The sequence below is a fragment of the Anopheles funestus genome, chromosome 3RL, assembly GCF_943734845.2.
Source record: "Anopheles funestus chromosome 3RL, idAnoFuneDA-416_04, whole genome shotgun sequence".
Taxonomy (NCBI): domain Eukaryota; kingdom Metazoa; phylum Arthropoda; class Insecta; order Diptera; family Culicidae; genus Anopheles; species Anopheles funestus.
The window spans coordinates 5,469,240-5,493,575 of record NC_064599.1 but is presented as its reverse complement, the minus strand read 5'-3'; the positions used below and the strand labels follow the sequence as shown (position 1 = coordinate 5,493,575).

The following is a 24,336-nucleotide window of genomic DNA, read 5'->3' as shown; positions in this document are numbered from 1 at the left end:
CCCCGATGTGTTAATAAATAATAAAAAAATCTGCTATTTCTGCTCAATGCCCCAAAACTGATGAGCATAAATCGTCATCATTGTATATGCGTTGAAGTGAATTTTTAATAGTAGCTTTTTGGTTTTTTGGCTACATTGAAACCCTCACCACCCCCTTCACTTCTGGCGCAATTGAGAGCGTAACGAATAGAACAGTATTCCTTATTTATAACACACGACGAAACCTTCATCTTCACAAACCCACTGAGCATTTGAATTATGAACGCGCAGTGACCGGTTCGGTATTGGTTCGGCATTCATAAAACACTTCAATGCGAAAAGCATCCGGTTTGCAGCCTGGAACAAACAGACAACAGCTGCCATTCCCCGTTCGACATCGATCATTACGGATCGTTCACTTTTATGTGGAAAATGTATTCGAAAAAAGTTTACGATGACTGCCGGTTGACCGGTCCATTTAACCTGGTCACAACATCAAGCGCCATCAAGCGAAACCCTCGTGAAAGGGTTCGTGCAAAAGGCTCGGTATGACATATCCTTCCGTTGCTGCTCACCTTTTTTGGAGCATGAATAAATTACTTCGCTATTTATGACGACTCCGACTCTCTTTCGCTCTGAAGCATGATACGCACATGAAGGAAACGTTCATTCGCTCAGGGATCACACATCAAATGGATGGGTCTGGTACATGCCGCAGTACATCAAAACTCTAAGCATGACAGCAGTGTCTGTTCAATAAATCGTTTTCCTTATTTGGTAACGATTTGCGAAACGCAACACACAAACCACGGTTGCTCCCTTAAACGCTGCTGGAAGGACAAGCTTTAAGCTGTAGCTTTTCCACAACCGATGCCGGTTAAAAAAAGGAGTGGAAAAATCGTGTCTAAAATATCATCACCACAGGAGCATCATTTTCTAGCCATTTTGGCGTGCGTCGCATAGCGGTGGGGATCATAAAAATAGACAGAGCTTTGTGATTGACCCATGTCGTGATGTCCTTTCCCGCGATCGGAAAATCCGCAACCGTCATTTTCAATTCATTCCACCCGCGTGCACAGTTTCCCGGCTTTACTGGCAGGCGAATCGTTAAATGTGGAAAACAACATTTGGGCCAACAGCAACCGATTTGGCGTTGCGTTCTCAAACTGTCCGAATACTGGAAATAGCTTGCCTGCGAACTGGAAATAGGTCGATAAATATAACGACCAGTCGGTGGTCGGTCAATCGATAAATGACATAAAATATTCAACCCTACGTTTCCAATCCCAAAGGAGAATTTTTTTTTTACTTTATTTCCACTGAAGCTTCCCACCATATATGGGAAGAATGAAGCTCAATGTTGGAATAAGGTGGAATAAGAACACTCTGAAATGGGAGTTCGACGGCCAAGGGGATTGAAAATGGTTGATGCAGCTAATTCCACTGCTCGATGTGATTTTAAACCAATCAACAGCCAGAAAAAAAGTAGCAACTTGATTGGATTCGATCGAATTCCACAAAATGTAATTATTTTTTTGTGGAAAGTAAACTAATGATCGATATTTTTTTAATTTGATAATATTTGCCTACGCCATTGAATGGAAAATTGTATTAACTTTTATATTATAATTCTAATCGTATAAGTATTTTTTTACCTATTTTGCATTATAATATTTTCAATTTAATTTAATGAAGTTTTTATACATTTCATATTAATTCAACTGTTTTAAAGAAAGATGACCAAATATCAATTTATTTCAAAAGTCTAGCAACCAATTTCCAACGTACTATTCTCCGTCATTCATAAAAGGTTTATTATTCGATAATTGATTGCATTTTTTGCTGCTTCCAGCCCTAAACAAACTCATCGAACTTTTGCTTGCCTTGCAGTACGTTGATTGATGGACATAATTTGTCTTTCTTACCGATGAGTTATGGTGAGCTAATTATTTGTTGAATTGCTTCCGGACGACCCAAATTGTAACCTTTGAATCAGATTCAGACCGACGCTACCAATACGCGACGAAGGTAACCAACAAGAGGGCAGTTTTGGATCCATTTTTCACACCCATCGATAGGGATTATTAAACCCATCCTTTTGCTGCCAAGCTTGACTGCGGGACGAGTAATCAAAATTCAACTCATAAACAATTTGTTTCAATAAAACATCCCGATTCCAAATCAACGAACACCACCAATGGCCGGATGCGAAACTTGTCCCGTAGGATGTGCCTGCTGGAATCCTATATCCCCTTCCCGGGTGGACCGGCGCCATTTTGATTGGGAGCAACTATAACAAAAATAATGCTCTCAAACCTCTCACCCATGCGGAAGTTTCTTATCTTGATCGCCATTTTGTGTTGTGTTTTTTGTTTTGTTTCGCTTCCTTTTGTTTTGTTTCACCATCAACCTTCACAAATCCGATTGAGCGGGAAAGCGTGGAAAGTAAGATGGGAAAAAACCGGGCGGTCACTTCCTTATCGATACCGGTCGGGGTGAATTCATCCACTGCACGTGGCAAGCGAATCGGTGGAATAATAAACTTGTAACGATTCATGAATATTAATTAAGTCACATCGAATGGAAATGAAGCGTAACTGAATCAGTGCTGGCCGATGGTTGCGCTGTCTAACGTCCTGGAATTGGAACCGTTGTTTTTTTTATCTCGCTCCCTTGCCGATAGTCATCGTCTGGCAGCGTGGCAAGATTAAATATGAAACAAAAATGAAAACAATCGCGTAAGAAGAAGCGAGTATACCGAGCGGATATTTATTTGCTTCGGAGCACAACGTTTATGTATCGGTGCTGTAGGAAACATTAAAATACATGACGCTGTTGTACGAAACGCTTAAAAAAAACAACATTCACAACAGTTCATGAATATTGTCGAGGTGAAATGAGAAACCAATAATCAATTAATTTCAAATGCAGGGAAAATTTATTTATCGTGTGGAAATGCGTAGAGTGTTTAAGTAAGAGAACAATAACAATTTTGAAACGTGCTTTTTAGGGATTAATTTTTAATGTATTGTATAAGTGCAGGCTTCTTATCTTCATTTATTGTGCTGCATATAAAATTTCTTAAAATAATACATTTGAAAATAAATTTTACGGTATTGGAATTACACAGGAATCTTTCATGAAATATTTCAAGGACGAATTAAAACAATACTGCATTAAGTTGGCTTAAATCTAGAGCAGTTTATGAATTCGAAGCATTAATGCTTTTGAGTAGAAGGAGAACGAAAAAGTTAAGTTACTAACTGGATATAATTATTTTAATGACGCTATTAAAGAGACTGATTTGTGCCACATCGAACATGAAATATTATATTGTTTTAAGCATAAAATTCTGAAAAATAATTTGAAAAAAAAAACAAACTTTGAAAACGCTCAACCAGAAACTCGTTGAACAAATTTAGGTCGAAAAAACAGTATTACGTTGTGAGAGGACCGTATAAAGAAGAATTTCATTACCGGATTTCCTTTCAAGAAAATGATCCCTTGCGAAGTTACTTTTTGTCCTTTTTCCGGATAGCTTCGCAGTAACGAAACTTTGAGCTCATACTCTCGACGCTGCCGGAGATCGAAAACCAAAGCATCAAATCTTCCATTCCGGACTGGAAAAGATTCCGAGAAGCTTCACTTAATCTACTGTACGACAAATTAAGACCCATTTCGAACCCTTATTGATCCATCTTTGCAAACGATGCTACACAAACCATACACGAAGTGAAATGCAACTTTGAACCAAAGGCCCCTCAAGAAACACATGTGTTTGTGGTTGGTTGCTTCGAACCGATAGAATGGAAACTTTTTGAACCTTTTTTTTGCGAATTGTTGCAACTAAGCAGCTACAAATTTAGCGTAAATGATGAGGATTCCACGCAGTAGCGTACGATAAAAGACAACTCGATTGCAAAGAAGAAGTGGAAGGAGTTTTCCATAAACTCTGCTCGTTCTACTGACTCGTCGAGGACTTATTTGCCTGAAACAGATTGAACATGTAGAGCTTTCTATTGCCGCGCCCAGTTTTACCCCAATGAGCACAAACCAGCGGTGACGATGCATGCGGATGTCAAATATGAATCTCTTTGAAACTTCACACGTCCAACTTTGGCATCGCATCGGATACGATACGTCCAAGCGATAGAGAAACTTTCCCTTCGGTGTGCGTGCTGCGAACTGGTGCAAAGTTTTACCGCATCGAAGATTAAAAGTTTTTATTATTCGTAGACGGGCGACCGAGACGAGACGATTTTCGATAGGGAAACCGGCTACGCCGAACCGTTAAACCGGAAGTTGGGTGACAAAATTACAACTGTGACCATCGATAACCGTTGGCGATGTTTTACGGTGTTCGCCGTTTAGGAAGCACTGGGAAGCAAATTGGTACAAGCAGCATTTGTTGCGTAAGTTGTGATTGCAGATAATAAGCATAATGTTGGTACGTTAACGCGCTGATTGCTGCACGGTGACGATTGACGATGGTGCTTGTCGATTGTCAAAAGTTTTAATCAACCATCTTCGTCGATCTTCGTGGGCGCGCTGAGAGTAATTAAAATTGGAAACCTTCTTTATACGACTTTGGATTGTAGTATTTTCATTTCTTTTTATATTTCAGTTTTAGTGATTAATCATAAAATATTTTTCTTGATTTATGAACCCTTACAAAAAATGTTTCAGATACTTATTTTTGACATTTATACATATACTTTATTTCTTTGTATGTTACAGATTGATATTTTCCAGTATTTATTTACAATATTAAATGTTGCTAGGTCACATACACAAGAACTACTATTTCGCATGAACCACATGATAAAAATCTTCAAATTTACGCTCTAAACATTCCATTCATCAGAAGTTTATCCTTCTCGGCTGTCACACCTTAAGACACATTTCATTATTCATAATTCTACACTGTGCTACACCGCATAATCTTTCTGAGGCCTTCCTTTGCATATTCCTACTAACTACATGTATGCGTTCTTCTCTCTCTCTTTCTTTTTCTCTCGCGCGTGTGTGCGTGTATGATTGATGAAAGTGAAAAACGTTTGCTTCGTATCCTGCTGCATTAGTATTAAGCCAGCGGTTGACAGTAACCGTTGAAAAGCGCCGCCGCTATCAGACAGAAGGTGTTTATACATAGTTGCAAAGATTGGACGAGCCTGCAGTTTGTACAACTGCTAGCCACAAACGTACGTCTTGGTGTCTTTCTGCTGGAAGATGGAAGCTGCGAAAGATTACCTGAACGTTCCACCGATTATCATTTTCTACGTGCGTTTGTGCGGCATTACTGCCGCAGAGCTTCTGACGGAATGGAGCTTAGTTTGTCACGCGTGTTGCAGGCTTACTGCATTATGCTGCTTGAACACGATTTGCTTTTGCTACGATAGTTAGGCTTAAAACAGTATAGCTGGGTGTAGACATTTTAATTGATTTTCCATCTTCATGTCCGATTTGTTTTCCGAGAGGAGTGGAAAAGCTTAATTGTTAACAATTATTTTATTTTAATTCATTCAGCTTTTTTCTTGAAAAATGTAATTAAAATTCAGTTTAATTACAGCTTAAACTACCGCTACGAACATTTTCCAATCTTTATTGCTTTTCCTTTCGATTTATTTTTATTTATCTAATCAGGTATGTCAGTATAACACCTAACGTACAAGCTTTTATTTTTAACCAAATGTTACGTGCGAGTGTGAAGCTCACTCTTTAACTACTTTCTCTATTTCCTGGTATAGAACCAAACCATTTTCAAATACAGAAAAAGCACTCAAAGATTGACCCGAAAGCCCCACAACTCAACGCCTCTTATCGTATGGAAAACGCACTCAAATCCCATTGCTTGATCCCCAGGAGAATAGACCGGAATGTTTACTTCCTTTCAAACCAAGCACCGTGCGAAAAAGAAAAGGGGCGTGAAAAGACGAACGAATGTAAATTTAGTTCGTCTGCGCTTTGTGTTTGACAAAGGCGTGTGTACCAACAAAAAAAGTATTTTTCGCAACTGATATGATTGATAAAGATGGAAAATTTTCTCTAAAACAAGAAAAAAAATACAACCCGACACAGTTTGAAATAACTTCTAAGGGAATTCCACCGTGAGTTAATCTGCTCGAGTGGGAAATTCCGTGAACGAGTGTACCCAGGTAACAAACTTTTCTTTCCATCTTGTCACACAAGATGCAACCTTGGGGGTGAAAAACACAGTACAAAAGCACAAGGGATAAACAACCACCACTCACTGTCAGCTGAAGCGTTCCTCGTTCCAGGACACTCGCTTCCATTCGCACCGTTGTTTTGCTTATCGTACTTGATCCCGAGTAGCTTTCAAGATTTAAAACGAAGAGCCGTTAAATAGCTGATAAAAAGTGAAAAGCTCTTCAGCTCGGTTCCGCGCAAGCATGGATTAGACAGTGAAAAGGGTGTGATCAAGTGTGTCGGAAGTGAGGATTTCCTGAAGATGTATTTGTTTCCACATTGGTATGTTTCCTAGCGACCCCGTTCGGGGTGGAAACGATAGGAGCAGGGTGCGTGGAAGGCAAATGGGGATTTTCAGATTCCGGAAGATTTATGTTACATTTGACTTCTTTCGCTTGATGCGCTTTTTCGCTCGCTTGCTCATGAAACGTTTCACCAACGCGGATTGAAAAAGGGTCAATTTCGTGTTCAATTCCCTATTGAAAAACATTGCTGATGCACATGAGACTAGCACAATGGCGTTGTTTTGGGTTTTGGGTGTTGGGTTTTAGGTGTGTGTGGTTTTTTAATGTCACACGCTGCTGATCTAGCTGATCGGACTGTTTGACACACTATGACCAATTTATAACACCTTTGGGGCATATCATAGCTTCAGTATAGGGCTTTGGGATAGAGTTTTATGATGTTTGTCCACGCGGTTTAATTACGATTCTTGCTGGTGTCAGTATATCATTGTGCTTTTTTCGATGCTCTTTGTTAGTTTTGAAATGAATGATCCGGTTTTAATATGTTGATTTCCCTGGATACATTTTTATTGCTTTTTGCTGAGGGTCCAAAAGTACCACATAAAAACATTTTTAAAACGCAAAACTAAAAGCTTTATGTTGTTTCTTTTCAGGTTTCATTAACCGTATGCAAAAGGTAAGTTCCCCATTTGTTTTATGACTACGGACGATATTAAGAGATGCGATAAGCCCTTATCTATTTAAGCCATTTATTGTGTTCCTTAAAATGTATATCTCGGGGGGGAAATACTTTGAATAATACTACCTACAATTTATCAACATTTTATTTAATATTCAAAAAATTAATTCCCTTAAACTGGCCAATTTGCGTAACTAGATGGTTTTAAACGAGTGATTGTTTTTGTTGTCCTGCCGTTCGCATGCAATTTCATTTAAACGCCAATTCCATTGGGTGCTTTTAAAATTTAATAACAAGCACCGTTTTATCAACAGGCAGCGTGTAGCCACGATATTTATCACTGCCCCACCGTCTGTAAAACGTCTTTCTGATATTACGATTTTTGTTTCGCTTGGTTTCTTGTTTTCCTCTTTTTTCTCTTGTTGTTTGTCGAGTTTGTTGGACACACCCCGGTCGAGAAGACATTACAAAGAAACCATACACACTGGCGCCAGCTATTCAGGTCGCTTTCTAACTTCCAAACCCATATTAGACACGCTCGTCAGAACGGACCGGTCTTGTTGGGAGGAGGGGTGAGAAAAATATGTGAAAAACTCACCCAAAAAACTTTGCACACCATGGCCAACAATACCAACAGGCTGTGATGATGGGTCGCCACAGGAAGGATGCATGTCTCGACCACGCCAGACCCCCAAAAAGCATCCGTCTCGGGATGGATGGGTGTGAACAAAAGCATAAATTTGATAGCCAACAGTCATAAAACATCATTACGATGGGCAAGATGGCGACCATGGTGACGGTCGTGCGTGGATGTAATACAAATTTAAAAGTTTCAACGAAGCACAAAAGCGCAACGGAGAAATGAGAAAATGGTCGAACAAAGCCATAACAATACAATGAAGGGTGTGGGAGAGGGATGAATTAATCGGATGCGAAGGAAGGTGGGGCAAATGGTAAGGGGAAGAAAAATTGGAAATAATGTTAGACATGAGGTGGTTTATTGGATAGAAATATTTGCTGTCATGCGAATTTATTGTTAATCTTTTTGAAATATTTTTAACTCATTCGGAACGGGAATTTATTTTGCGACAATTTTCAACAACTGGTACGGGATATTTTTAGTATAAAGCAAAAAAAAACATATATTTTTTATTAAAAGTAATTCATTGTTTTTATTTGTTCGCGAAAAGTTCTACTAATAGATCTGTTAAAAATGTTTGATTTTAAATTGTATTGTTACATTTAGTGAAACCAGAATAGATGTATATAAAATCGTGTGTTTATTACGAATGGGAGTCATTTTATATTACCATTTTGAGATTTTTTTACCAAGTACTGGGCGCCTCCATCGAGCGAACTGAACTAAGTTTGCTTAATAAGGATGTAATGATGCTTCTACTATATGATGGAAAAATAGTGAACGGATTTTATTTTTATGATGCATTAATTATTAACAAAAGTTGAAGCCACTAGCGCAATAGAACATCTGCTGAAATTGATGTATTAATGACATGCGAAAATATAGACTATGTATAAAATGATATGTAATGAAAATTGATGTGATTATTAAACACATTAAATTAAAGATGGCACCAAACACAATTTTAGTATGTCCTTATTGGCATTGATCAAATTTTTGATAATTGTTTATGGGATAGTCCATTACCGAAGTCCGTAGTTACACGACATCGCACATCGATCGGTACATTCAAGTAAAAAAAGGCTACAGAAACATAAAAGATAATTAATTATCGTACCCACGCATGTAACACATCAACCGTCAACATCGTCTATCAATTTCGCTGCCTCGAAACATCCAATAGCAGTTTCCTACCGAGTAATTGGTCTCGTAAAAAATTATGAACTAACAAACGTACTAATTCATTAGCTTCATCTGCCTCATCTGCAAGCGTAACAGGAAAAGTAAAACAAAACCACAACATGTTATACTTTAACCTGGAAACATTACGCTTACCGGCGTAACATATTGTTACGCGTGATCGCTTCGTTTCACCCGTCACACCGGTCAGCTGATCCTGATCTTGCTTTGCTACGATGACTTGCCCAGCCAAACACGGGCCAACAATTAATTCGGCCTCATTTAGCACACTTTGTGACAGCTCATCTCGGCTTTCATGTTGCCGCAATGGGATACTGCACATCTCTCGATTCTGCTGTCATCGCACAAATTGCGGTTTGAAACTGGAAGAGTGTATCGCCGCGTAAGGGAACGCGCTAGCCAAGAAACAGCAATTACAATTTCACTGACCATTACCCTTGAAAGTTGGCTATTCCCGGACAGAGGGATTTTGCCGGGCGTAGACTTGGGGACCGTGCGACATGTTTCACCAGCGCACAGGATGCATTCGATGGTGCTGAGTGGACTAATAAATTACGATAACGATACCGGAAAGATGTATCTTACCGCTACCGAGAAATGACGGCGATGGCTTAATCGTGAAGAGTGTGCGTGTGTTTTGCGGGTCAGACAGAAAGGGAGAGTTACTGCTCGTAAAACAATTCCTATAAAATGGCCCCCAAGCTGCGTACAAGGGTACACGGAAAAAGGGCAACCAGATCGGTATGGGAAAGTCCCGAAGGAAAGCTTGAGCGGATATTGAAACGGTGTAAGATTAGCGTAGGGCAAAAGGATAAATGAAAAAAAAAAAACTGTTAAACTCCCAAGGAAAGGGCATTTTTTCCTCGAGATGTGAAAGGAAACACTATTAACCTAAGCCTGCGAAAGGGCTTTCCACGGTGTGTTGCCTGGACGACATATTGACTCAAATGGTGGCCACGCTGCCATTTAGGAAGATAAATTGTCCCACTTCGATTGGAACCGCGACGATATAGGGCAAAGTGGTAGGTCAGTGGACGCACCTTTGCGTATCTACTTCTTCGCTTCGTCACATCCATTCCCACCGTTGGAAGCTGTCTTTACTTTTCCAAACGTTTGCTATCGATTCCATGACGACAAGAAGAGGCCAACATGTGCCGGAATGCCGAAACCATAAAGAGCGGAAGGATGAAACAGTTCAATGCTTCCGGTGCTGGATGAAATAAGCTTCCTTTCGCATCGGAAGAAATCCGAAAGACATTAAACAAAGCAATCGACGAAAAAAAAGAAAAGGGGGAATGTGAATGTCCTACTTCTGGCGCCGCGTGCTGCGTTGCGATTGCTTGCCCAAAATGCCGAAGCAAAGTCGTGTGAGAAAATCTCTTTCGACGCCGGGACATTTCCCGGAAGGAGCCGAGACATCCGACGACGTGGTTCCGTGAGACATTACTTGGCTTCCATACCCCCCAAACCAGGGGGACCGATTCGGACGTGATTTCCGTGCAGAAGTATGTGGCAGAAGACGACACTCGGTGCCCGAGATCCTTATTTTCCATGATCGACTACTATCGATGGCGTGTCGTCCATGGTGCGTGTGATTTGCGGTTGGAAAATGGTGACGAATGTGGTGCTCCTTTTATACTCTCCTGTTTCCCCCCCCCCCCCCCCAACCCCCCCTTTTCCTTTGCTTTATATCGTTTTCTTGAGCGAAAGGACAAAGTCGTTTCCCGTGCATTTTGATTTGATGGTCTCCAACTATGTACGTATCAAAAGCAAAGGAAATGAGCTTCATATACTAACCCTCTTTTTCCCTCTTACGAAACGGGTTTTTCTTTCGTTCTTTTCTTCACTCAATTCTCCATGAATCTTTCTGATGGACTTGATGTCTGCGTGACTTCCACAATATTTTTTTTATCATACTTCACTTGTGTTGTGCTTTTCTTCAACTTCCTCTTCCCTACGAACGATATCGAACATCGCGTCAATATTCGCTCTTATTGTCCATTAACATAATCGAATGTGGTTTCGAGATTATGTCTCACCGTACGTGTCTCCCATCGCCCTCACCCACATTCATGGATGGGTGAGGATGATGATAAAGAAGATATAATTATTGTTCGATGCCATTTTCCGGCCGGCACACGGACCCGAATCGCGTCGTAAACAGGCTATTGGGAAAGAAGTTTGTTTAAATTATTATTCGAACCATTACCGCGTGCCGGGATCGTTAGCCGTAGCCGGGGAATCTGCTACTAATGGTCGCGCGTAATCGTGGAAAACGTGGAAAATGATCCTGTAAGATACGTTTCTATTGATCGCGTGTTTTTTAAATCGGCTTTTGAGAAAATTGGTTGATGGACAGTGTGGATGTGCATGAACTGTTTGTAAATTTATTTTAATGATTTGCTATAAAATGTTTGTTTTACTAACAGCTTACAGACATATTTGGTTTGAGGCGTAATTTTGTTGGTAGAAATGTTAGCACGTCTCATTTATTTTGACATTTATATAATGATGATGTTTTTGCATATGTCAACGTAATTTCATTTAATAAACATTGAAATACGTCAATCTATGTAGTGGAACGCCGTTAATACATTTTCTAAATTGAATCAATGAAGTTGCTTGTGTTCGTGACTTTTCCATTATATCAAAGTCCAATTAAAGTACCATTTATCGACATTATTTTTATCAAACACTTACCGATTCAACGAGCTCCTGCGTAATGATATTCTGACGTTAAATTTAGCAACCAATTTCCAGCATATTAAATTATTGCAAACGCCAACGGATCGCTTCGGGCACTGATTTTCACCCTATCAGTTAAAGTTCGCGCAAGAAATGCTAATGTTGCTTTGCTTTCCCTAATTAGCACAAAGAAATGTCGTTAATTACTGAACCAAGCTCAAACCGCTCCTTTCATCTCCCGCCCTTAAACGAATCCAACTTAATGATTCTGGAAAACACAAAGATTTAGGATATTTTTATGTTTTGTTTTCTTGCGAATAACGATCATTGCTAGGCACCCAGCACTGGTTCCGCTGTGTTGGTACTGTTACGGGATCACGCAAAGGTGCGGAATATTAATTATTTCGTTCGCCTCCCTGATTGCCCCGTTAACGTTGCGCAGAAGTTGGTGCTGTTTTGCCATCAATCAGCAACTGTTGGTTGTAATCCGTTTTCACTGAAGAAACAACGTTAAAACACACCTATATGTCCTTAGTTTTACCTTTTTTGTGGCGCTTTTTTTCCTTTTTGTAATAAAAATCTCCCGATCAACACCCCGTGGGGTTTGAACCCAGTTTACCCGCAGCCCACAAAGCCCATCATTATCAAACATAAACTGCTGGTTTCGTGCGATTTGGAAAGTAACTGTAGTTAGGCAGATTAATGGCACCGAACGGATTGGAGCGTTCATGTGAGTGTGGCGTCCCTCGTCCTTTGCGCCATTTTTCTTTTTTCATGTCTCACTTTCATACCTCTTTATCATTCTCTCTCTCTCTCTCTCTCTCTCTTTCTCTCTCTCTCTCTTTTTCTTTCGCTCTCTCTCTTCTACATATTATTTGTTTTCTACAACTTCGTCAGTTTACGAATCCGCATTGCGTACAGGTGAGACGAATTAATTCTCCCATGTTTTTTGCCTGTCCACAGTGAAACTCTTGAAAAATGGAAATAAATTAGCTCAGATAAGATTGATTAAAGGTTTACTTCCCTTACGTGACTCAAGCGTTACCATTTCGCCTGCTCGTGCTTTTTACCTGCATGCAAGCTTTCCTCCAAAAACCTCCTGGTGTAAACTCGTAAAGAAAAACGCCTGAAAATGACTGAATCATAATGATTTTAACCATCAGCATCACGCAGTTACAGGCGCTGAACACCACCAACTCACCAACACATATGCATACGCACAGCCCAACTCACTGGGACATGATCGTTCAGGGAAACACGGAAGGCATGTTAGCGTCTTCACTTTTCAACAATTCCCCTCACCATCATCGGTTCGTGTGTATGTGTGTGTGTGGAACGCGAATCCCCCGGACGGTCTTAAAAAGCGAAATCCTTTCAACGAAACTAACATCAACATTATCGCCGCCTTGTGTCCTCGATTTTCACGCTCCTGCTGGGACGTCCACGTCTAAGGAGCGTTCTGCTTAAGCTTTAAAAATGTGAGCCCACCTCTTTCTCTTTTTTTCTGCTGTTGTGCCGTTTTTGGTGGAATGAGCTTCAGGGGCTGACTTGATGTTGTTGGCTAAGCTTTCGTTTTTGGGCCTTTGTTTAACCTTTATCCAGTTGTCAGTGACTTCCCAGGTAAGCACGGTTAAAGAAACGGGGGTTTGGAAAATTATTTTTCACCATCTCATGCGTAAAACATTGTGCATGATGTGTGTGTTGATTTGATTTTCATGTTTCGTCATTTAAGCAGCTAGTGTTGATTTTTCTTTCTTTCTTTCTTTTTCTGTCAAGTAGAATAAAGAGTGTATGAATGTTATATCAGCTTATTTTTCATGGTTTTTCATACCGTTTAAACCCTACTCATTCAGTAACGTGTAAAAGTGTGGGTTTTCATTTTTATGGATGTAATTTACATGACTTTCGATCGGTAATTTATCTAACTGGTCCCAAACGTCCATTCCACTGTTCACTAGAGCTATAAAACGATCTACTTCGTACTCAATCGCATCCAATATTCGTAATCACACCGTAAAACTTAACAACTATCTGTGAAACCATTATGGTTGATGGGATTTTGTGAAAACAAATTACCCAGGCATAAAAAACAACAATTTAACAACAGAATAATGTCGCAAATTATTATTTCTATAGTGATTTGGAAGAGCTTGCCATCAGCGGATTAATGCTGATTGAATCACTATTATTCATTAAATTATTAGATTGGTATTTATTCTGATAATAAACTACATTTACAAACAAGTTACTTTTATATTGTAATATAACATCCATAGAAACAGAAAATGCATTGTAAAATTAGTTTTTTAAGCAATGTTTGAGAAATTGTACATCTGAAAAATTTAGCTTTTCATTCCTCTGCGGCAAGCGGTGACCTTGTTCTTCATCACAACCACTCTTAAGAGACCCAGCACGATGAAGACCATCTGTTGCAGCTACTGTCAATGGCAGCGGATGCTTGTTAGTATCGCTGCAAGGCAAGCAGTTTTAAACGATGTCAAAATATGAAACAGGCATAACCATGCGAAACAACTTCAACCACAGCAACAAACCACGGCCGACGGTTGATTCGGTCATCAGTTTTGGTCAAACGAGTTCGCGAGTGCATTTGCGCGAGATTCAGCTGCACTCGATGCAGTTCGCATATGACAAACGGGCATCTGTGAAATGGGCGTACATGGGTTTGAATGTTTCTTTCCCAGCTGTAAGCATTCGAATGGTTTCTGTGTAGTGCATAATGGAACATAAATAATGTGTGAACGAGAGTTGTGCAAAATTGCACCAGAAGTATTGCAAACAGATGTACTTTCTTCGATACAATATAACTAAGCCAATATGTAATTATTATTTCAGCTTCATATTTTAAACAACTGTTCCATTAGATCGGACAGAAAATGAGTCAGCTTCCATCAGATGTGCTGATTAACAGCAAGCAGCATTTATCAATCTCTTTTAAGTGAACATAACCACCAAAAGTATGAATCATACACGATCTACACCATCAGCTTCAACACATCATCATCAATTACAACCAGTAGCAAACTGTGACTGTGGCCACCATCAGCTCGGTATCTAAGATTTATTGCACCGTCACACATCTGCCATCAAACCCACCGATGGTTTGTTGTTTGTTGACTCTTACCCACCCATCCACAAGTATGGCGATGAAGTTGACATACTGGCGAAATGCAACCAATTCAACTGCCAGGTGCATGTCACACTCGTCGCTGCTTACTATGCACCATGCAGTTGGTTGCACCGTGTCATGTGCAGTGTGTCCTTTACCAATTCACCGTACCAAGCTGTCACACGGTGGTTAAACTATTAATGAGCCCGTTAAAGCGAGAAACTTACGCTCAGCTCAAAAAGTACATGCCTCTTACTCGTCATTGGCATGGTAAGCATCCTTTCAAAGATGGCATCCGACGAGGCATCCCGCGCTGAGCAGATTCAGTTCAAGAAGCTTCTCCGTTCGCTGAAGGACGAAAGTTTCGCGGCACCGTATGGAGTAGCTGAATTTGAAATGTTTAACATGTCAAGCTAAGGGTGGGGGATGGAATTTCTTACCCTGCTCCGGTTGGCATTTCCTAGTCCTAGCCCATAAGATGATGAATTTGTGTGTTGCATATGGAGCAAAATTTTATGCAACTTTACGATCATTGGCAACCGGTGCCAATAGAAAATGGCGTAGAAGAGCACAGAGGATGAATAGCTCATGCTGGAGGAAATTTCGTTTCCGATGCTAATTATTCTAACAAAGCCGGTGGCACGTGAAATCGCTGCTGCATAATAAGTTTAACGAGAGACATCTGGAATAGGGAATGAATTTCATTTGATTAGAATGAATGTGAATATTTGTTTGATTGTGATCTTGCGAATGCTGGTGTAAATTCGACTCGCTTTGTGTGCTTTTTATATAAAATATTTGTAATGACAGGAAGGAACTTAAGTGTATAACAGCTTTTGGTTTCAATTCAATGTAATTTTTTTTTATTTCTTCAATTTTTTTTAAATACACTTCAACATGCAGACGACTATTATCGTCTTTATTGTACGGCGATAATCATACTCATCTTTCCACCTTGTAGAAAAAGCTCATTTTTAAATAACAAAGCACTTAGCTAAGCGTTAAGGATCGTACAGCTCAGATTCAACATGGGGAAATCAACTAAAGTCAAATCGTTTGAATCGTTACCGTTTTTGTAAAGCAGCAAAGCGAGTTTAATCATGGAAAGTGGTTCAAACCCAAATGAGCAACATAAAAGCACAAAATAGCACCTTCAACATCTCTATGGACACACACACACACACACACACAATCGAAAAGACACAAATACAGAATCAACAATCCAACACCCTGCAGGTTCGATCGTGGAAATTCGTTATGAATGGGAACCGTCCCGCTTGTTGCTCGGATGTTTGTCGAGCCCTTAACATTCTCATATGGCCATAGCTCCAAAATAATAACACAAAAAAAACCGACTCCCCTCTGGGTGCGGCAAAAGAAAAGCTACGATTTATCATCAACCAAAAAGGAAACCCTGTGGCGACCGATTGTCGGCGGAATGGTTTGGATTTTTTTTTGTATTCCTTTTTCGGTTCATTTTGTTTCCGTTCTTTTTTTCTTTTTGGTATTCGCTTTCCCGCACCATCACAACATCAATTCATGGAAACTCGTAAATTGACGCACTGCTGCTCAAGCTACGAATGTTGTGGTTTGGTGCATGGTGCACGAAGCTTGAGGAACGCGAGGAAACAAAATGGGCATTAAAAAGCCCGATGGAAGATTGTTCTGTTTTTCCTGTTTCCCTGTTTCCCTGTGTAAGCTCGAGCCAATTTGTGACCCGTTGTACAAAAGCAAATGACCCGATTTTTCGAACGATTGAGCTCGAAGCATTAATTCAAGAAAAAAAAGATCCTTTTGATGTTCGATCGACGGGGGGTTGGTGAGGAGTTGAAGCGGGGAGGAGGAAAGGGGGATCGCGGGGAGGAGGAAAGGGGATATGAAATGGATCGTTTCTTGCTGTTCTTCTGTTCTCAGCTTCTCAAAAATAAAAAAATAAATAACACAAACAGAAAGCAACACGAAGATAAGGATCAAAGGATGAGCAGGCTCAACGATTTATGCCTGCAGGACTTTGGTGTCTTTTGATAGGAAAATTCAAGACCTCGCAAAACAGTTTTCATAGTGGGACTGCTTGATATCTAAATTTGTTTACCATTGAAAAATATCGTGTGAAAATAATTTTAAGACTGGACTCAAAAATCGATTACTGCCCCTTGGACAATGTGTTTAAAATAAGATAAGCAAACAATTTAAAGGCAGACATGATCTTAAGATGAGAAGAACATTTATCGTTATCACATTACAATATTAATATAAATATTATATAATGACTAATTTTCAGAAACAAAAAGACAATTTTAAATATCTTCTTGGTACAACTTATTGACTTCAACAAAAACCAAACAACATTTAAATTTGTCTTTAAATCTTTTATCTTCCATATTCAGAAATTTTCAGTCCATTTCGTTACTATCTACCACTATTTACACTCGGATAAGTATCCAGAAATAATTCCTACCATATCTCGTTTACATAACGCTTTCAAACAGTGTCCCGAATCTACTTATCTGCACACCAAATAGCATCGGTTCCCTTTACTGACTTCGCTTCCGGTCTGTCTGCACAGCATGCAACTGCACGGTGTCGATGTTTATGTTCCAACGATAATCCATATTCATGCGACTCAATTCCCTCCGGTCTCATCGCCACTCACCGTCGCTGGTTTTTGTCATAATTTTAGCCTCGTTTATAAACCCGACCGATTCCAATCAACACCCTCTACCCGTTCTCTTTCTCCCGATATGTGTCTCTTTCCCTCTCTGGCAATATGGCTCCATCGGATGCATCAATGCGAAGCATTAAGGAAACAATAAATCATCAACCATGCTGCTGTTCGAAATCCCGGAAAGTTGCATCGATGCCCACTGCAAATGCTTCCAGAATGTGAAGAAACTGGTCGCACGCAAGTGACAAATTGCTACTTTCCGGACAAGCATTCTTTGGATGCACACTTTTCGTTGCCCAGCTGCTGATTTGCATTCGATGTACGGCTTACGTGTCCCGTCTGGTTTGGGTTCTTGTTCCGGAAACTGCACTCTCCAGGACATCAGCAAAGACTGCTACAAAGGAATTGTTCAAATGCCGGTCCCACAGTGGAGCGGCACTGGTACAGGTCTTCAAAAGGGCATAACTTGGTATCGAGATAGTACCGGTATTAGATGGTTGTGTTATGAAGCTTTTGAGGTGCTTCCTATTCCCAGTTCGTTGGAATCATTCGCAATTTTTTTGTCTTCACTATCCCTCTGAAGACACAAGACGCTCCAAGATGGACCCGATTGCATGTAGAACAAGAACTTCAAATTCGTTTATGGTTCTTCGTTAACATCGGAGTCTCGAAATCTATGGACACAGACATTTCATAAACAACTATAAAGCTCTCGGAATCGAACGCAATTTTCACCGAACCCGGATCGAAATCGATTCGCCTCGCACGCGCCCTGCCGAGCGGCACCGAACGCTTGTGCAAATGTTTACCACCCTATGAACTAAATTAAATTTCATTTCTTGGTCCACAAATGGTCCGACTCGTTTCGAACGCACGCTGGACACCGCTCGGTGGTAAGGGTTTTTGCTAATCCAACGTCCAGCCGTTATCCTTTTGTACGACGTTGGGCGCTTTATTTGCCGAACCATTTCGTATCATCTCGTCCGATTGCTTATTTGTGTGTTTATACGTCCATGCGTTTGACTTCATATTGGCTTTTGCGTTCGGATGGACATTTTGATGTGCTGTGGATAAGATGTGCTTGGGGATTGATTACTTGGTGGTTCTTTCACTGTCCGGTTGACCTTTTTTTGTATATTTGCGTAAAGTCTCGTAAGGCTGTCGGGGAAATGTGGCAACCATGGAGTGTAGTTTTGGTAAAGAGATTCTTCAAACTTCCACTATTAAGTGTCAACTTCTCAACAAAACAGTTTATTTTATCTCAAGAAACGAATATCGGATATTGTATCCGAGGATCAACTCCTTTTAAGCTTTTTCATAGTATTAACTTGCTTTGTATGAGACAAAACAATTTGAGAATTAGAATTCAAAAGACTCTTCATTGTTGAGTCAATCGACTAAAGAGCCGAATCTCCAAAGATTCATTAGTCATCTTCAAATCTCTTTGCCCTTTCACACCATTTAATGCTTACTAGACATATTCTTACTAAGTAGCAGGGTGGTCAGTCTTTATTTGAAGATATTCTTGTATCTTTAGAGAGATTCAAGCATCTTCAAGGATATTTAGATATTTTGAGGTATTTCAGATTTGGAGATTCATCCTCCTGAGCATGATTTTGAGTGAATTTCTCCAAACTATACTATTAATAATCCAATATTATCGAAAAAACATGATCTTTTCATAAGTTGTTAAACTAAAACCCATCGTACCGGTTGCTCTGGAGCCCTATTAACACACAGAACCTTTTACATTTTCCTACATGTGATAGCTCGTACAAAAAGGCACTTTGTTTACGCATCCTGGAATCCATTTCACCACCAGGATTCCCAGGGCATTTCGGTCGACAAATTTGTCCCCGATCACACTCTTAAAGCTAGCGCGCACGGTTGTATCCTCCGGTGGCACTTTCCTACGTACGTAGCGCTTCCGAAAGCAATTTGAATCGTTCCCGAAAAGTAATGAAAGGTAATTCAATTACGCTTCGCATTGTTGATACCATTACGGATGGAACAGGGGGGAAACGAACCATTCACCAAGACACCGTGAACACGTTCCCCCCTGTACGAATCGGACACCATCTGGGGTCGGATGTCCGTTTCGGAAGTGGCCCATTTTGCTAGTGACTCCGTATTTGTCGTTTGCTAATTTTTCTCCATTCCGCTTCATTGTCTCACAATGGGTGACAGTTTCACTGCATCGATTTTTCTCACTGTCGGGCACAAGACGAACGGTGGGGAACTTTGTCTTTAGCGTGGTAGTTGGTGAAGGATGCGTCGACAACGAGTCACTCGGTGTAGTCCCAGAAGTGAAAAGAACATCGGTATTCTGTGCCCCCCCGGTTTCGAGCTTCAACCAACCTAACCCATCGCAAGCCCTTGTAACCTATCTATGAATTAATAATGCTGATTAAGGAAAACGTGCAATAATTACGACATGATACCAAACGACCCTGAACTTCGTTGTTCACCCACACTGACACCTTTGCAAATGGTGAGGAAAGGGATGCCTCGTAGGAAATAATCATAACATCCACCAAAAAGGACACCACCAAAGATTGACCCACAGCAAGAGGTGGGAAAATGGATAGTATCCCTTTTTTATTTGTTTTTGTTTGTCACTTTTTGTACCCGACCACTCTCCAAGCCCCGATTCTTTCCCTTGTCACAAAAACCGGGGCTGCATATTTGCCAGCAAGCATGAGATAATCCTTTCCGGTACTAATTACCGAGCAACCGGTCGTGTTTCTGTCCTCAAACAGGAATGAATGCTGTAGGCTTCTCCGGTGTGTCCGTAGTACCCGAGATGTTACCAAGTGTGCCCCCAAGGGCAGTGTGCTGGCGTGAACGTGAAAACCATGCCAATCGGTTTGGCTGTGTTGCACATGTTGCTTCCGGACGACAGTGAAGTTAAAGGCCGGTACGAAGGTAAAAACAAATGCCAGTCGGTATGGCTGTGTTGCACATGTTGCTTCCGGACGACAGTGAAGTTAAAGGCCGGTACGAAGGTAAAAACAAATGGAGGAACGTTGTTAGCTTTTCCAACGCAGAGTTCCATCAATTCGTTGCGCTACACCTGCAAAAAACCCCGGGGGGGGGGGGATAAAATGGAGAGAATTCCCCCTTCTCCCGCCTCCTCCTTCTACACTGCTTGAGATAAGAGTTGCGAGCAAAAGGCAATTCTTTTGACCCACCCGAGGGCATCGGGCTTAATGCACGAATGGTTCTAATGGTTCGTCTGGAAAGTTGCTCTCGGAAGTGTAGCACCCTACGTGTGTGAGTGCCTTTGGAAAACAGAACCAACTTGCCCATTTCGTTATGCGTTGTGTGTACAAGTTTGAATAGAGAGAAAAGCTTTTTTTGCAGCAGCAGCAACTGTAGAAGAAAATCATGATGTAAGACTAATTCGATTTGATAACATACACATGCACTAATGCAAGGTACATTGATGTAAACAGGTTATATATTTGATTATCGTCTTGCAGTGTGTGTGGTAAACAAGTTAATTGAAATTTCATTCACCTTCTACAACCATTTCTATCGTTCAGTGCCGAAAATCTCCATAATTGTATTAAAATTTAGATTGCAAAGTGAAGTGAAGGAAGCTTCCAGTTCGTATGCAAGCGAAAGGAAGAAATAATAACTTACCCTGATTAATATTGCAGACCAGGCAAATCCTGTCAAGCTTCAACTTTATATCGTACATGTGTTATCAGAGGTGTCCCAGTTCGATAAACTCTCCCGACATGTTTGTCGGGACGAAAATCACAACGACGTTTGAAACATTAATTTTCCCCCAGCAAAAACGATCACCTTGCATCGTTTCACATTTTGGTCAACGGAAACGTGCATACAGCTTTTTGGCTGCTTCGTGGCTCATGGAACTCATGGAGACCACAGAATCTGCAACTTTTGACATGAAGTCAATCAATTCTGGCTGCTGGTTGTGAGTGAGAATGGCAAAACTCGATTTATTTACCGAACGCTTGCAATGATTAATCATTGTTTTAATCGAATTTTGCGTTTGTTTTATGTAATTACTGCACAGAGTGAGTAGTGAGAAGTGATTATGGTTTATGTCACCCGAAAAACGTTTTTCTAGATATGTTACTAATTTGAATATGTTATTTATATTTTACTATATTTTTTAAATATTCAGACTTTTCTGTCAAGTAAAATATTAAATTATAAAAATAAATATTTGTAATCCGTAACGCAAAGGAAAACTTTACGTGAAACTATGAAAAGCGATCGAAGTAAAACCTTTCTTGAGGTCTCTCCGTTTGCTTTTCCACATCATTTCAACATAACTTCGAGGAAACTTTGCTCAAGTCACTTGCTGCTGTCCAAGTTTGGGATAAATTCTGTTCCATCGGTTTCGACTTCCTTCGAACACACTGGATCGTGTACAATACGAGCAGCAGGAAAGCATAAATTACAAATCCCACTTTTCCTGTTACACCAGATCATTCCGCCCCCTACTCCTTAACACCCCCAACTCCCAACACCCAACACTAAGTAAGGAATGACAATATTTGTTCGTGCGAGCTTTCCTTTCGTTTCCTTCCGTCGACACTTTTTCTCGCTTTCGTTACGCTGATTTAAGCTCTTATACAAACATCAGAACACAAACAGTCACACACACACGCACTGCCAAAGTAGTGTGTGATAAAGCTGTATTTTGTGGATTTTTGTGTGTGTGTGCCGTGTGTTTGAGTATGTTATTTCCTTTCGTTCTTACGCGGAAGACATTTCGTTATGAATTGCCATTTGCCAGTCAAACATTTCCCGCGCTGAAACAATCTTCCGCTGCGTTGTCATTGCGTTTCCTTCTTCTATTTTCTTTTTTTTTACTCGTTACTCGGAAAGTTTCCTGCATCTTTCAAAAGGACCGCTTTGTCCCTGTCGGCACTGTCAGAGGCGAATGAATGCCGGGACGTTCGCAAACTCAGTATGCGATTTGTCGTTTCCTCTTAAAATCGAACGCGGAAAATGAAATTGACAGCTAGGGTGGGATCGTTTTTCCATCCATCGATGGAAATGCTGAACGTTCGCACAGAAGACACGTGTTAAGAGCTTTGGCGCCAAATGGGTTCTGTTTGTTCGTTTGCTTCTTGCATTATTCTATGTTCGTACGCATGGCGAAGCAAACTAGAATTTATACATGTTTCGGGTTCAATACCGTAACAGTCGCTGGTTTTAAATTACGAATAAAAATCATTCGATGGTTAAGTTTGTGCGAACCTTCTCATGCGATCCAGTGGAAGGAAATGTTTTTAGGTTTTTGTATATCGTCTTTTTGAAATTTACATGTTTTGAGAATATATTTTAACGTGCGGTTATTGCGATACACATTGAACGCATTTGAGGCTTGTAATTCGTAATTGTGATTCGGCAGATCAATTTGGTTGTTTGTCTACCATTTTTATTATATTTTCTATTTAAATTAGAAATAATCGCAGACATTCGAAAATATTCTTTAAGCTTACCATCAGCTTACTATCATGCTATTGATATTCCCTTTGTGTAACTTAACATAACTTAATCTAGGTAAAAAAAATATGATTCCCTTTATTCTTCTGGCACATAGCGTGAATAACAGTAGAAAATTTTTAAGAGATTATTCAGATATTATTATTAATGTTTTAGGAAGGTTGTGAAAATTTTAAAAACCTGTTACGAACATAACGACATTATTAACTATTATAATATTCTTCCTTAACCTGTGGATTCCACATTGGATAACAAATGGAAACCATACATATTTTATTGCATTCAATTGATTTTGACGAAAGACCCAATAAACTTCTTTCAAACACAAATCCTCCAACATTCTATTTTTTTTATTCGTATAGAACTGCCTGCAGAATTGTATTACTTCTAATAATAATTTAAATTCCGGTGAAAAAAGCTAACCGTAACTGTGAGAAAACCTAACAATTTCTCCCCCTCTCGCATACAGCCTAATTTAATTCAGTTTCCATCACATCAGCTCTGTTTGTTTGTCACAACCGTTCGTTTCATCTCTTTCCATAACAACGAAGATTAAAAAAATAAAGCAACCCCGCCTGGCTTCCTGCTAAATATGTACCGAAAATGAATGTATTTCCAGCAAAAAGCACATTGCCAAGGAAAAAAGAAACTTTTTACACAAAACAACAACCAGTAATTGGAAGCCGGGCTCGAACATGTTCATGCTCAAGCGACGGCCGGGGACCAGGGCCCAGGTTGTTATCGATCGGACCTAAAGCAAACCATTAACCTTGGTTAATTTAATCAACAATCGAGCTGTTTTTCGAGCAAGCCCCCAAAAAACGCCCCAAACGGGGCCGGGTATTATTTTAAGGAGAAATGTCCACCACCACGTCCGATCCTTGAACTTGTCGTTGATCTTGATTTACGGTGCAAGGAGTTTTCAATGCGTAAACATTTCGGCTTAACTTGCTTCCGCCTGCTAGCGATATTCGTACAATGGCCGTTTGTCCAAGCCCTTATTTTCTTGGTGAATAGGCCGAAGCGAGAGTGAGAGAGATGGTGATGCGGAATGAAAATTCATTTTCCAACATCAACATTCGATGGAAAGTTTCTTCTTCAGCAACAATATTTAGGTTGTCTGGTCCAATTAACTTTCGTTGGTCAACGAAGTTTTTTTTTCTTTTCTTGGAATAAATCGCTTAACCACATAGTTTTATTTGTACTTCATTTTGTGGTACTAAACTCACCACGAATAAAAGAAGGAAGTTCTGAACCCTTATAAAAACTTATTTGAACCAAAACATTTAAACATTGTAGTATGATTTGTATGGCTTTCTATCACGACCAAACTGTTCAATAAACGCTCAGCAGCTTCCAATTTGTTCGGTCACAAACACCAATTTTCGGTGTATCTTTCATTCATTCTTCTACTATTTT

The 24,336-nt window shown here is 40.1% G+C and overlaps 1 protein-coding gene across 19 annotated transcripts in view; it reads left to right on the top strand.

Moving 5' to 3' along the window:
- The window catches only part of LOC125770585 (glutamate-gated chloride channel), a 97,466-nt gene that overhangs the window by 28,925 nt on the left and 44,205 nt on the right, over positions 1–24,336 (top strand). For all 19 annotated transcript variants that reach the window (XR_007419220.1, XM_049440322.1, XM_049440324.1 and 16 more), the window contains one exon: positions 7,085–7,107. The gene's annotated coding sequence lies outside the window, so the exon portion shown is untranslated. The remainder of the gene's footprint in view (positions 1–7,084; positions 7,108–24,336) is intronic.